Raw genomic sequence first — 11,185 nt, 5'->3', positions numbered from 1 at the left:
TTTAAACTCAGTTTGCAATTTTGTTTATTTACTAGGTAATCTGCTTTGATCTGTTTGCTATCACTTATAATCTATCCTTTTGTAGTTAATAAACTTATTTTATGTTTTAATCCAAACCAGTGAAAATCTCAGTTTGGTTACCACAAGTGTGCATGGTCCTCTCCACATTGAGGGAGAGGCGGACCAGGAGTTAAACCCATATACTGGCCAGATTTGACCAGGGCAGGATGGTTCTGCTCTGAGGTCCTAGGCTGGGAAGCTGGGTGTGTCCCTACCTGTGCGAATGCTGGTGAAAGTGCAAGCTTGGAGGGCTTTGCAACTTGTCACAGCAGCACAGTGTGAGAGGGAGTCCAGGCTGCTGTGGGTCAGAGGGCTCAGTGGCACACCAGGGGGAGCCAGTCAAACTAGTCAGCATTTCCTTCAGGATGTTTGTAGTGCTATTGTAGCCAGATTGGTTCCAGGATATGAGAGGGAGAAGGTAGCTGAGGTAATATTGTTTATTGGACCAAATTCTTCCTTGATGTGGCTCATGAAGAAGTTGGCATACTGGGGAGTCATCCTAGAATCTGTGGTTGTTACCATGGTTAGGACAAAATGTTTGTTTTAAAATGTGACGTTATTGTGGGTAAGGATGCCAAACTCATCCATTTTGGGTGGGTTTCCAAGTGTTGTACATTATCTTGTAGGTAATTGAGGCAGGCAGTAATTCCATTTTTGTGAGGGATGTTGCTATACAGGGAGGTGACATCCATGGTAGCAAGAATGGTGTTCTGGGGGAGGTTGTTATGTTATGGAGTTTCTGGGGGAAGTCGGTAGTGTCTTGGAGGAAGCTGGCCCTTTTGGGGCTTGAGTGGTTTGAGGATAGTTTCTATGAGTTGTGTTATTCCTCAGGGACAGTGCCATAGGCAGCCATGATGCAGCCATGATGGTTCCCTTGTTTCTATATCTTGGGAAGCATGCAGAAGGTCTCTGGGGTAGGTTCATCAGGAATGAGGTTGTAGAGTTTTTCTTTGAGTTATATGGGGAAAGATTTGATGGTATCTTTAAATTCCTGTGTGAATTGTGATATGGGGTCTTCTTTGAGTTCTTTTTAGTACGTCATGTCAGAGTTGTCATTGGCCTCATTGACGTAGTAAGGATTAAGGACTATGATATCAACTCTGTTTTCTTCTGCTTTGATCACTACCTTGTCGTTTGATGTCAGCGACTGTGTAGCTATCCTGTTTGTGGTAGAGAGATTGAGGTGGATGTAATGTTTGTTGAGGATTTTACATTCAATTTTTTCCCCCCAAAGCAATTAATGTAATGATCTGTGTGGTTTCAGCCACTATGGGGACATCCAGTCAGATGGTTTTTTTTATGACTGTCAGTGCAGATGTGGTACAGTAGTTGTCAGTGGTGTTGACTTTGTTGTGAGAGAATACCTTGAGGTGCAGTTGGTGGAAGAATTCTTGTTTGCTACATGTTCATATGGTATCAGGTTCTGTGGTGGGGCAGAAATTTAGTCCCTTGTAGAATATAGATACTTCCATGCCAGTTAGGGATAATCTTTATAATTTGATAGTGTTGGGTCTATGTGGTGGGTTCTGGCATCTTGGTTCTCCCAGAAGTGGTGCTCTGTTGGTTGTTGCAGTTGGTTCCACTTTTTGTTTTTGTGTTGGATGGCTGCCATCGGGGTTTATGTATGATGTTGTTTTGGGTTGCTACATGATCTCCAGGTAGTTTTCCTGATTTTTTTCTCCTAGTGTGTGGGAGAATTTCTTGTTTTGAGGTGGTCCTCTGGAGTATGAAAGGTGCAGGATATGGTTCCTTGGTTTTTCTAAGGGCCCTCTCCAGAGCTGTTCAGCAGATTTAGAGTTGTATGTAGCTGTCAGAGTTATAGATGGTAAGTCTTTTGGGAATGATGTTTTGTTTCTAGCATTTGCTCAGGAAGTAGATGTCACTGTTTAGTCTGGCTTCCTCCTTCATGTTGTGAAGTTTCTATTGTAAATGGTAAAATTCAATATCTTCCATAGTAGTTTGCCTGGGAACTTAAATTCTTAACTCTGCTAGACTCAGCAGTGAGTCTCAGAGCTTGGGTCAACTGACTCAGGCTTGTGGAGCTCATGATATGGGGCTAAAAATTGCAGTGTAGACTTTGGGGCTTGAGCTGGACCCGAGGCTCTGAGACTCTGCCTCCTCACTGGGTTTCAGAGCCTGGGCTCCAGCCCAAGCCCAAATGCCTATGCTGCTATTTTTAGCCCCATAGCATGAGCCTGAGTCAGTTGACCCAAGCTCTGAGATTCACTGCTGTGGGTCTTTTTTTGCAAGGTAGATGTACCCTAAGATTTCCTTTCCTAGACCTGTAGAAGAGCTCTCTGTAGCTCACAGACCTTCCACCAACAGAAGTTGGTCCAATAAAATATATTACCTCACCCACTTTGTCTCTGTCATTTCCTTTGGTACCTCTCTTTACTTCTTAACTGACTAGAGAGGTCACTTCAGAGCATCATGATGTGCTTCCTTTCCTCCTTTAAATGGTCAACGTGCTGCCTCTGCCTCATTTCCAGCATAAGGCCAAGTTCTGTCATCTTTACTCATGCTCAGTAACACTTTAGTCCTATTAACTAGTCACAGACTAAGATGCTACTGAATATAACTAAGGTGTCAGGCTCAGGGACTTAGTGAGTCAGAGAACGGAAATGGAAATGGAAATGAAACCAGGTCTTCCACATGACAGCAAAGAGCACAACCTGCCGGGATACCCCCTGCATCTTAGGTTTAGAATACATAACAGCAGTGGTGAGCTGGAGCTGGTTCCGGTTGTTAAATTTAGAAACCAGTGTAGAACCAGTTGCTAAAGGGGTGGGCAAACGCCGGTCCTCTGGCCCGCCTGAGCTCCCAGCTGAGAAGGCTCCCCGGCCCCTCCCCCGCTTCCCTCGCCCCCTCGCAGAGCCGCAGCATGCGAGCCGCTGGTGCCAGCGCAGGTCTGCAGCCCCTGCTGCTTTGAGCGGCATGATAAGGGGGCTGGGCCGGGGCTGGGGGGATGGGTTGGCAGAGCCACCCGGGGGGGCAATTGGGGCAATTTGCCCCTTGCCCCAGGCCCTGCAGGGGCCCCCACAAGAATCTCTGAGGCTCCCCCAGGCCCCGCCTCCGCCTTCCCACCTACCCAACCCCACCCATTCCTCATCCCCTGACCGCCCCCCCAGAACCTCGGCCCGATCCAACCTCCCCCACTCCGTGTTCCCGGGACTCCTTGCCCCTTATCCAACCCCCCCCCGGCCCCTTACCATGCCGCTTACCCCCGCCTCCCTGCTCTCCTGGAGCCTCAGCGAGCTGCATCCAGGAGCAGCCCTGGACAGTGCTGCAGCGGCCTGGCTCCAGCGGGACCTGAGCTTCTCCCGCTCAGAGCCGCGTGGTAATGGGGAGGGGCTGTGAGCTCTGGGCCGACTGGCGGGAGCTCAGGCCCTGCTGGAGCCATGCCGCTGCAGCGCTGTCCAGGGCCACTCCTGGACGTGGCGCGCTGAGGCTCCAGGAGAGGGGGGAGGTGGGGTTAAGAGGCATGGTAAGGGGCCGGGGGGAGTTGGATAAGGGGCAGGGAGTCCCAGGGATAGGGAGTGGGGGAAGAGGGTTGGATGGGGCAGAGGTTCTGGGATGGGGAACAGGGGAAGGGGTTGGGTAGGTGTGGGAGTTCCAGGGCTCTGTCAGGGTGGTGGTGGATGGGGTCGGGGGAGCCAGGGGACAGGGAGAGGAGTGAGTTGGGTAGGGGGTGGGGTCCTGGGGAGCAGTTAGGGTGGGAGGGTCTTGGGAGGGGGTAGTCAGGGGACAAGGAGAGGGGGGATTGATGGCTTGTGGGTTCTGAGGAGGGGCAGTCAGGGGCAGGACATGGGTTGGGGTCGGATCAGTGTGGGGGGGAGACAGGTAGGCAGGGCTGGCTTTAGGCCTATTCCACCAATTCCCCCGAATCGGGCCCCGCGCCTAAGAGGGCCCTGTGCCCAGTGAGAATCCCTTCCCTGGCTGGAGGCACCCTTCTAATTTTTACTCACCTGGTGGTGCTCTGGGTCTTCGGCGGCACATTGGCTGCGGGTCCTTCAGTGCCGCCATAGACCTGGAGCGAGTGAAGGACCTGCCGCCAAAGACTCGGAGCACCGCCCGGTGAGTACAAGCCCCATCTGTTTTTTTACATGTTATTTTTATTTTTTTAGTCATCCCTGCTGGGGCCCCGTCAAAACTGTTCGAACTGAGCCCCGCACTTCCTAAAGCCGGCCCTGCAGGTAGGTGGGGCTTGTACTCACCACGCGGTTCCCTACCGTGTCTTCAGCAGCACTTCAGTGGCAGGTCCTTCACTCGCTCCGGGTGAAGGACCTACTGCCAAAATGCCACCGAAAACCCGGAGCGAGAGAAGACCCTGTCGCCGCCGCCAAAGTGCCGCTGAGGACCCAGTAGGGAACCAGTTCTTAGGATTTTGGGAGCTTATCAATGCATAACAGTATACTAACTGGGTAACATTTGTTTTAATAGCATTATTATTCACAGAGCAGCACCGTAGGACATGTTTGTTACTTTGCCAGGGAAGGTCTCTTGGACCACAGGACACATGATTCAGTGTCAAGTGGTTTTTATTGAAACATGATACTTCAGCTAGAACAGACCTAGTTTCCAAGGTCAGTGATTTCACACACTCATGCTTGGGCTCAAGGCTCGCCACACTTACATACATTACCAGATTTTCCCAAGCCTCTCTCATTTCCCTCTAGGGGACAGGATCTTAATCACAGGAGCTTCATCACAATTCATGGACATCTGTTAAATTAAGGGAAAACACATTTATTATGGCATCCGTTTTTAAAGCAACCTTCTAGTCTGTGGAAGATGCGTTATTAATTCAAACCAAAATATCACAATAAATGAGATCCCCTGCATACACTGGCTCAGTAAAATAATACGAACAATTCCATGACATCCAATATTATATGTCTGGAAATATAAATGTACAAAAAGAATTTCATTGCACATACTGTAGAGTCACATAAGCCTAGAAGCTGCTAGAGCCCAGAGTAGGTTCATTGTCAATATTTAAAATAAGAGAGAACATTTGGTGTTCTAAGAAATGCAGTTTCTAACATCCTTTTGGTAGTGTGCATTCTAAGTGTAGTTAAAAATAAAGCCTGCTGGGTCTCCAGCACACAGTACTGAAGAGCTAGAAATGCCTGGCTTGTGCTGGCTCTTATACACCGAAGTTGCACACTGGACAGTTTTAGTGACTCATTTTTAGATTTCTTGTCATAGATGTGGAACATTATATTAGTGTAACAACTGGGTTTGACCAACTGGATCATAATTCTTATAGACCTGTAAGCATAGGTACAATAGAAGTATCACACGGCATTATACAATTACTGATTCTCATAACACTCCTTTGAACCATTTTCAAATGGGAAAACTGAGAGGCAGAGCACTGAAGTGTCATATCTATGGCCACACGGCAAGTCAGCTGGGAATAGAGCTCAGGGAGTTCACTCTGCTTGTCAATGTAGTTCACCATCATATAATCCTCTGTGTTCAAACAAGGTAATAAAGACTCGAGTGTTTATTTTCTGGTGACAACTGGAAGAGATTTATACTTATCCTTCAACCCAGGATGATTTAGTATACTCTCAGTGTCCACTTAATGTCTAATTGCTGAAAAGATACATCTGTTTCTAGAAGTACTCACTTTGCATGCCCTTTGGCACATATTTTAGTTTAGAAAAAGAGTCTTTTTTTTTGTCACATGACAATGAATGTAGACACTTCAAGGCAGGCCACCCCCTTATGGACTGACCATCATGTCCTTCCCTTTGTTAAAACACTAACAAATATAGCTTCATCATGTCAAAGAGAAGGGAATGAAACATACCATGAGAAACAGCTTGCCCAATAAAAAAATATATTCAGTTTACAAAATGTAGGGATTCCAAATCCTTTTCCCCCTTCCCTTTAAAAATGTTTTTGTTCCTCTCGCAGTAATAATATGTGTGTGTGAGTCCAGCACTTTTCAAGGTTTTGTATTCCAGTACATGAGTCTGGCATTTGAATATAAAATGAATACTGCCACCTGGCATTGGACTTAAACGTTCCATGTGCTCTCACCCATTGTGACATTCATCTTTAAGTAAACCTTACTGTGATGGGTTGAATCACAGGAACCCCCTTGGGGCTGCCAACTGATGTGCCAAGACTACTTCTGCCCCTGCTTACCTGCCCTAGCAGCTTGGGACTTCAGTGCCCTGCCTGGTTTGAGCAAGACCCGCTAGCTTGCTGCTAACCCAGACCCAAGTCTGAACCACATCCCCTAATAGCTATAGGCTTAAACTGAAAGCAGCTTAAGAAGTGTTCCTGTCTTTAACACTCAGATGCCCAACTCCCAAACCCCAAATAAATCCGTTTTATCCTGTATAAATCTTACACAGGGTAAACTCATAAATTGTTAGTCCTCTATAACACTGATAGAGAGATATGCACAGCTGTTTGCACACCCCCCCCCCCCCAGGTATTAATACATACTCTGGATTAATTAATAAGTAAAAAGTGATTTTATTAAATACCGAAGGTAGGATTTAAGTGGTTCCAAGTAGTAAGAGACAGAACAAAGTGAATTACCAAGCAAAATAAAATAGAACATAGAAGTCTATGTCTAATACAATAAGAAAACTGAATACAGATAAAAATCTCATCCTCAGAGGAATTCCAGTAAGCTTCCTTTTACAGACTAGTCTCCTTCTAGTCTGGGTCCAGCAATCACTCACATCCCCTGTAGTTACTGTCCTTTATTCCAGTTTCTTTCAGGTATCCTTGGGGGGTGGAGAGGCTATCTCTTTAGCCAGCTGAAGACAAAATGGTGGAGTCTCCCAGGGGTTTAAATAGACTTTCTCTTGTGGGTGGAGTCCCTCTCCTCTCTCCTATACAAAGTCCAGTTCCAAGATGGAGTTTTGGAGGCACATTTGCAAGTCACATGTCCATGCATGACTCAGTTTTTACAGGCAGCAGCCATTGTTTACGTGCTACCCTGAACATCATAAGGTAGACTTCTTATGTGGATTAGAGACTTCCAAGATTCATTGTCCTTTAAGTGTTTCTTGATTGGGCACTTAATTTGTACATTCCTTTCTCAAGAAGCTGACCAAATGCTTTACTAAGGCTACTTAGATATCAAGCAAGTACACAGCTAATATTCATAACTTTGAATACAACAATGACACATGCATACAAATAGAATGAATAGATTCAATAGATCATAACTTTACAGAGATACATTACATGGCATATGTAGCATAAAACATATTCCAGTTATGTCATACATATGCATTCATAAGCATATTTCCTTAAAGCCTTATGGGGTGCACCATCACACTCACTTTAAAGGGAGGAGAGAGACTGAGATACTACATTTCTAGAACAGGTAGCTCAGTTTAACAACCCCAGCCACAGCTTTAGGCTCATAATAGACAAACATGGACAAGCAACCCAGGAATGGAGAGCTTGGTAGGAAATGAAAGAAAGCAGTGGTCTCAGGCCCCGTCTATGCTATAACTGCAAGTCACATCAGGGGATCTGGCTACATCACTCTTAAATTAGTGGTTGGAGCCGAAGTGTCCCAGCATTGTGTTTTTATCATGAGACTAACACCAATTCTTTTTCTTAAAGCTCCATCTTCTGGAGTTGTGTTATTAGGTGAGAATCTCCCCTTTTGGTTTTAAAAAAATAAGTTCCTAGCCCTCATGGTTGCAGAGAAAAGCTGACCCAGGTGTATCCTAAAGCCTCAAAAACTAGAAAGCAAGTAAGAACCACCCCAAAATGTATTGTTTTATAGTCTCATGATTTTTAAGACCATTTCATGATAGTTGAAGGCTGACTCGTGATTTCTGAATGCTTGTGGTTAGCAATGCTGATGACCCTGTAACTAGAATAAAGGGACACGGTCTGGTTCCACCAACACTACTCTTTTAAACCCTGGTGTAACTAGGTCAAGGGACAGCCTTATATCTGGGTCCTCCAACTTAGAATTAGTTCTAGATGGGACCTAAGTCTCAACTTTGGCTGCCCTACCACATACAGCTCTTGCCAGCAGCCATATCTGTGGTCATGACAATAGCTATATTCATATTACTTGTATTACAATGTCACCTAGAAGCGTTGTGCTGTGTGTTGTGTATGGGCATAATAAGGCACAGAGCTTAAAATGGGGATAATACTGCTCCCTTTCACACCCCCTTTGTCTATTTAGATGGTTCATATGGGAAGCTGAATCACAGGGAGACAGAGCAACTTGGTCCAGGTCACAAAAGAAGTCTGTCACAGATGCCACTCCCATAACTTAACCACAAGACCGCCCTTTCATTGAGATCCTTAGGAGAAATGTAGGAGTCAGCACTCTACATTATTATGATTTGCAAAGATCCCCAGAAAGATGGGATGGGAAGCAGTGCTTGCCAGGCCACAGGAGTTGTGGTTGTGCTTGTGGATAGTCTTGTCTCAGATATATATGGTTATGCCACTTATACAGATCCTACAAATGACTGTCATTGAGTTTTGCCGGTGAATGTTAGTCAGTGTCTATTTACCCTAATCTTTGTTGTCTCTTTGGGCCACTGGAAGCCCTTCCATGGGGTAGGGTGACGAGACAGAAAGTGTGAAAAATCAGGACAGAGGGTGGGGGACATCTATATAAGAAAAAGCCTTAAATATCGGGACTGTCCCTATAAACTCAGGACATCTGGTCACCCTACCATGGGGAAAAGTGGTGCATGGAATCAAATAATTTAGGTGACTTAACATTTCAAATGGGTCTGATTAGAGACCACTTCAGCTTTTGAAGACTTTCTGCAATTCCACTAGAATTCAGGTTTTATAAAATTCTAATCTAAAGTACCTCTGGGTTCCCATCTGACCGAATGTCATTGTACTATGCCTGCTCCCTAAGCTATGAACTTCAGTTTTAAGAAAGCTTTGGAGTCCCCTAAGGCATTGTAAAATCAAGATTCCATTCTTATGAAAGGCTTTACTTTTTCAGACAATAATTTCTCTGAGTAGTAGGGCAAAGACTGCCAAATTATTGTGGCACGACAAAACACTGCAGTCTAACCTTTCTGGGCCAGTCAAAATGTACTTCCCCCCTTTTGTCATTCAGATTATAAAGTCTTTGAGTGGTTTATGCTACTTGGCAACCCACAGTGAAACAAGCTTTTCGATTGGCCCTAGCCAAAACTCTGCTTTGTGAAAGCCTGCAAACCAGTATGATCTCAGAATTCTAATCTGGCCTAGGTGAGGACTGCACTATACATTCACTCTGCTTGCAGCCTTAATAAATCACACATCAGGCATGGCTCGCGTGAGTCGAGCCCTGCTGTGCAGAACTCAAGCAAAGCAGTGAACATGTCACACACACAATTTTTCAGCTGCATTGCGTCCTGAATACCATATGAGCCTTCCTCTCCTCTCAGGCAGATTTGAGTGTGCTGCACACAAGAAGCTGAGATGATACTAAGAGTGCAATGTTGCTCTTTGCTGCTGCTGCTTCATCATGCAAGTTTGCTAATAAAAGTTAATCATACTGGCATTAAGAAACAAGATTTGGGGATGGTTAGGATGTACTTATATACGCACAAACCAGTTAATAATCTTAGGTCCCACTATCAGAATACTTGTCTATACAAAAGAGTGTTGGAACAATCGTTATTTGATGGATGGTGATAAAACTATGGCTTCATAAGGCTTAGAGAGAGAGGTTTCCCAATTATGTCAACTAGGCACCATAACATTTGTCCATGCTCTGACTAATATGTTGTATAATGTCCATTTTACTACTACACTGTAACGTTATTTAAGTAAAAATCAATGAAGATAGGTTATGAAAACAGATTGTTTTTATTAGAACTTCCTGGCCCTTCAGATCAGCACATATTTAATTTTCAAAAAAGACCCTCTAGACGTTCAAGGGATCTAATTCTGTCCTTAGTTACACTACGTGCAACCCCAGTGGAGTCAATGGGGCTGCAGCATTGCAAGTGAAGGCAAAATTTGGCTCTCTTTGTTTCCATGGTGCAATAAAGAATGGTGAGACAGTGAGTAAAATTCCAGATGAACCTTAAAGCAGTTCAGATTATAATGTGGTGCTCTAATTAAGTCTCCTGGTTCTCTGGTGAGAGAACCAACACAAAAAACAACACAAGCCCCTCCCCACACATTAACATTGGGTCTTCTTGGGGGGGGCAGGGAAGGCAGATGGCACAGGGACAATAAGGATGGGGGCTGGAATGCTAATTTCCCAGCACTTATTATTACTTATGTTGCCATACAGTGAGAATTGAGGCCTGAGTTTTCAAACCTGGGTGCCTAGACAACTCAATGAAGACCTCTGCTCAATGTGTAGCTGCAGTCCAAAAAGCAAATGAGGAATGGGATGGAGAATAATTTGGAAATTATAATGCCATTATTAACTAATGGTGCGGCCTCATCTGTAATACTGCATGTAGTACTGATCTCCCATCTCAAAACAAGATATGGAAGAATTAGAGAGGGTTCAGTGAAGGGCAAAAATAATGATCAAGGGCCTGGGAAAAAAACTATCCTATGATGAGAGACTGAAAAGATTGGGATTGTTCACCTTAGAAAGGTGACTAATAAGAGGGAACATGGTAAAAGTATATAAAATAATGAATGGCATAAAGAAAGCAGATCATGAGCATCTATTCTCCCTGAATTGTAACAGAAGAACAAGGGGCTATCTGGTGAAGTTAAAAGGTGGGAGATTTAAAACTGATAAAAAGGAAACACTTTCACACAATGTATAGACAGACTGTGGAACTCATTGCCTCATGATGTCAAGAGTTTAACAAGATTCAAAGAAAGACTGGCCAATTATATGGCTAACAAGAATATCCAGAGTTATCACAATTAATGACAATAACATTTTTGAATGGGATATTAAACTGTGTGCTTAGAGCTTAAGCCAGTCTGACTAGTAGAGATCAGGATGAGACCTATGTGGAGGGCAGATTATCCTACACTTACCTACTGCAAGGTTCTTATACCTCCCTCTGAAGTATCCACTGTAGGAGATATAGGATGCTGGATTAAATGGACCTTGGGTCTCGTCCAGTATGACAATTCCTATTTTTCTAAATCCATATGTAGTGAGCTGAATTAAAAATGGCTTGATTTTCAT

At 44.6% G+C, this 11,185-nt stretch overlaps 1 long non-coding RNA gene across 1 annotated transcript in view; it reads right to left on the bottom strand.

Annotated features, from left to right (window-relative positions):
• Positions 1 to 4,681: 4,681 nt before the first annotated feature.
• Positions 4,682 to 11,185, bottom strand: part of LOC123365138 — a 76,409-nt gene continuing 69,905 nt past the window's right edge. The window contains exon 3 of the long non-coding RNA XR_006577444.1: positions 4,682 to 4,782. This is a non-coding gene — a long non-coding RNA (uncharacterized LOC123365138). The remainder of the gene's footprint in view (positions 4,783 to 11,185) is intronic.

This window comes from Mauremys mutica, chromosome 2 (genome assembly GCF_020497125.1).
Source record: "Mauremys mutica isolate MM-2020 ecotype Southern chromosome 2, ASM2049712v1, whole genome shotgun sequence".
In the NCBI taxonomy this organism is placed as follows: domain Eukaryota; kingdom Metazoa; phylum Chordata; order Testudines; family Geoemydidae; genus Mauremys; species Mauremys mutica.
This window is presented reverse-complemented; position numbering and strand designations above follow the sequence as displayed.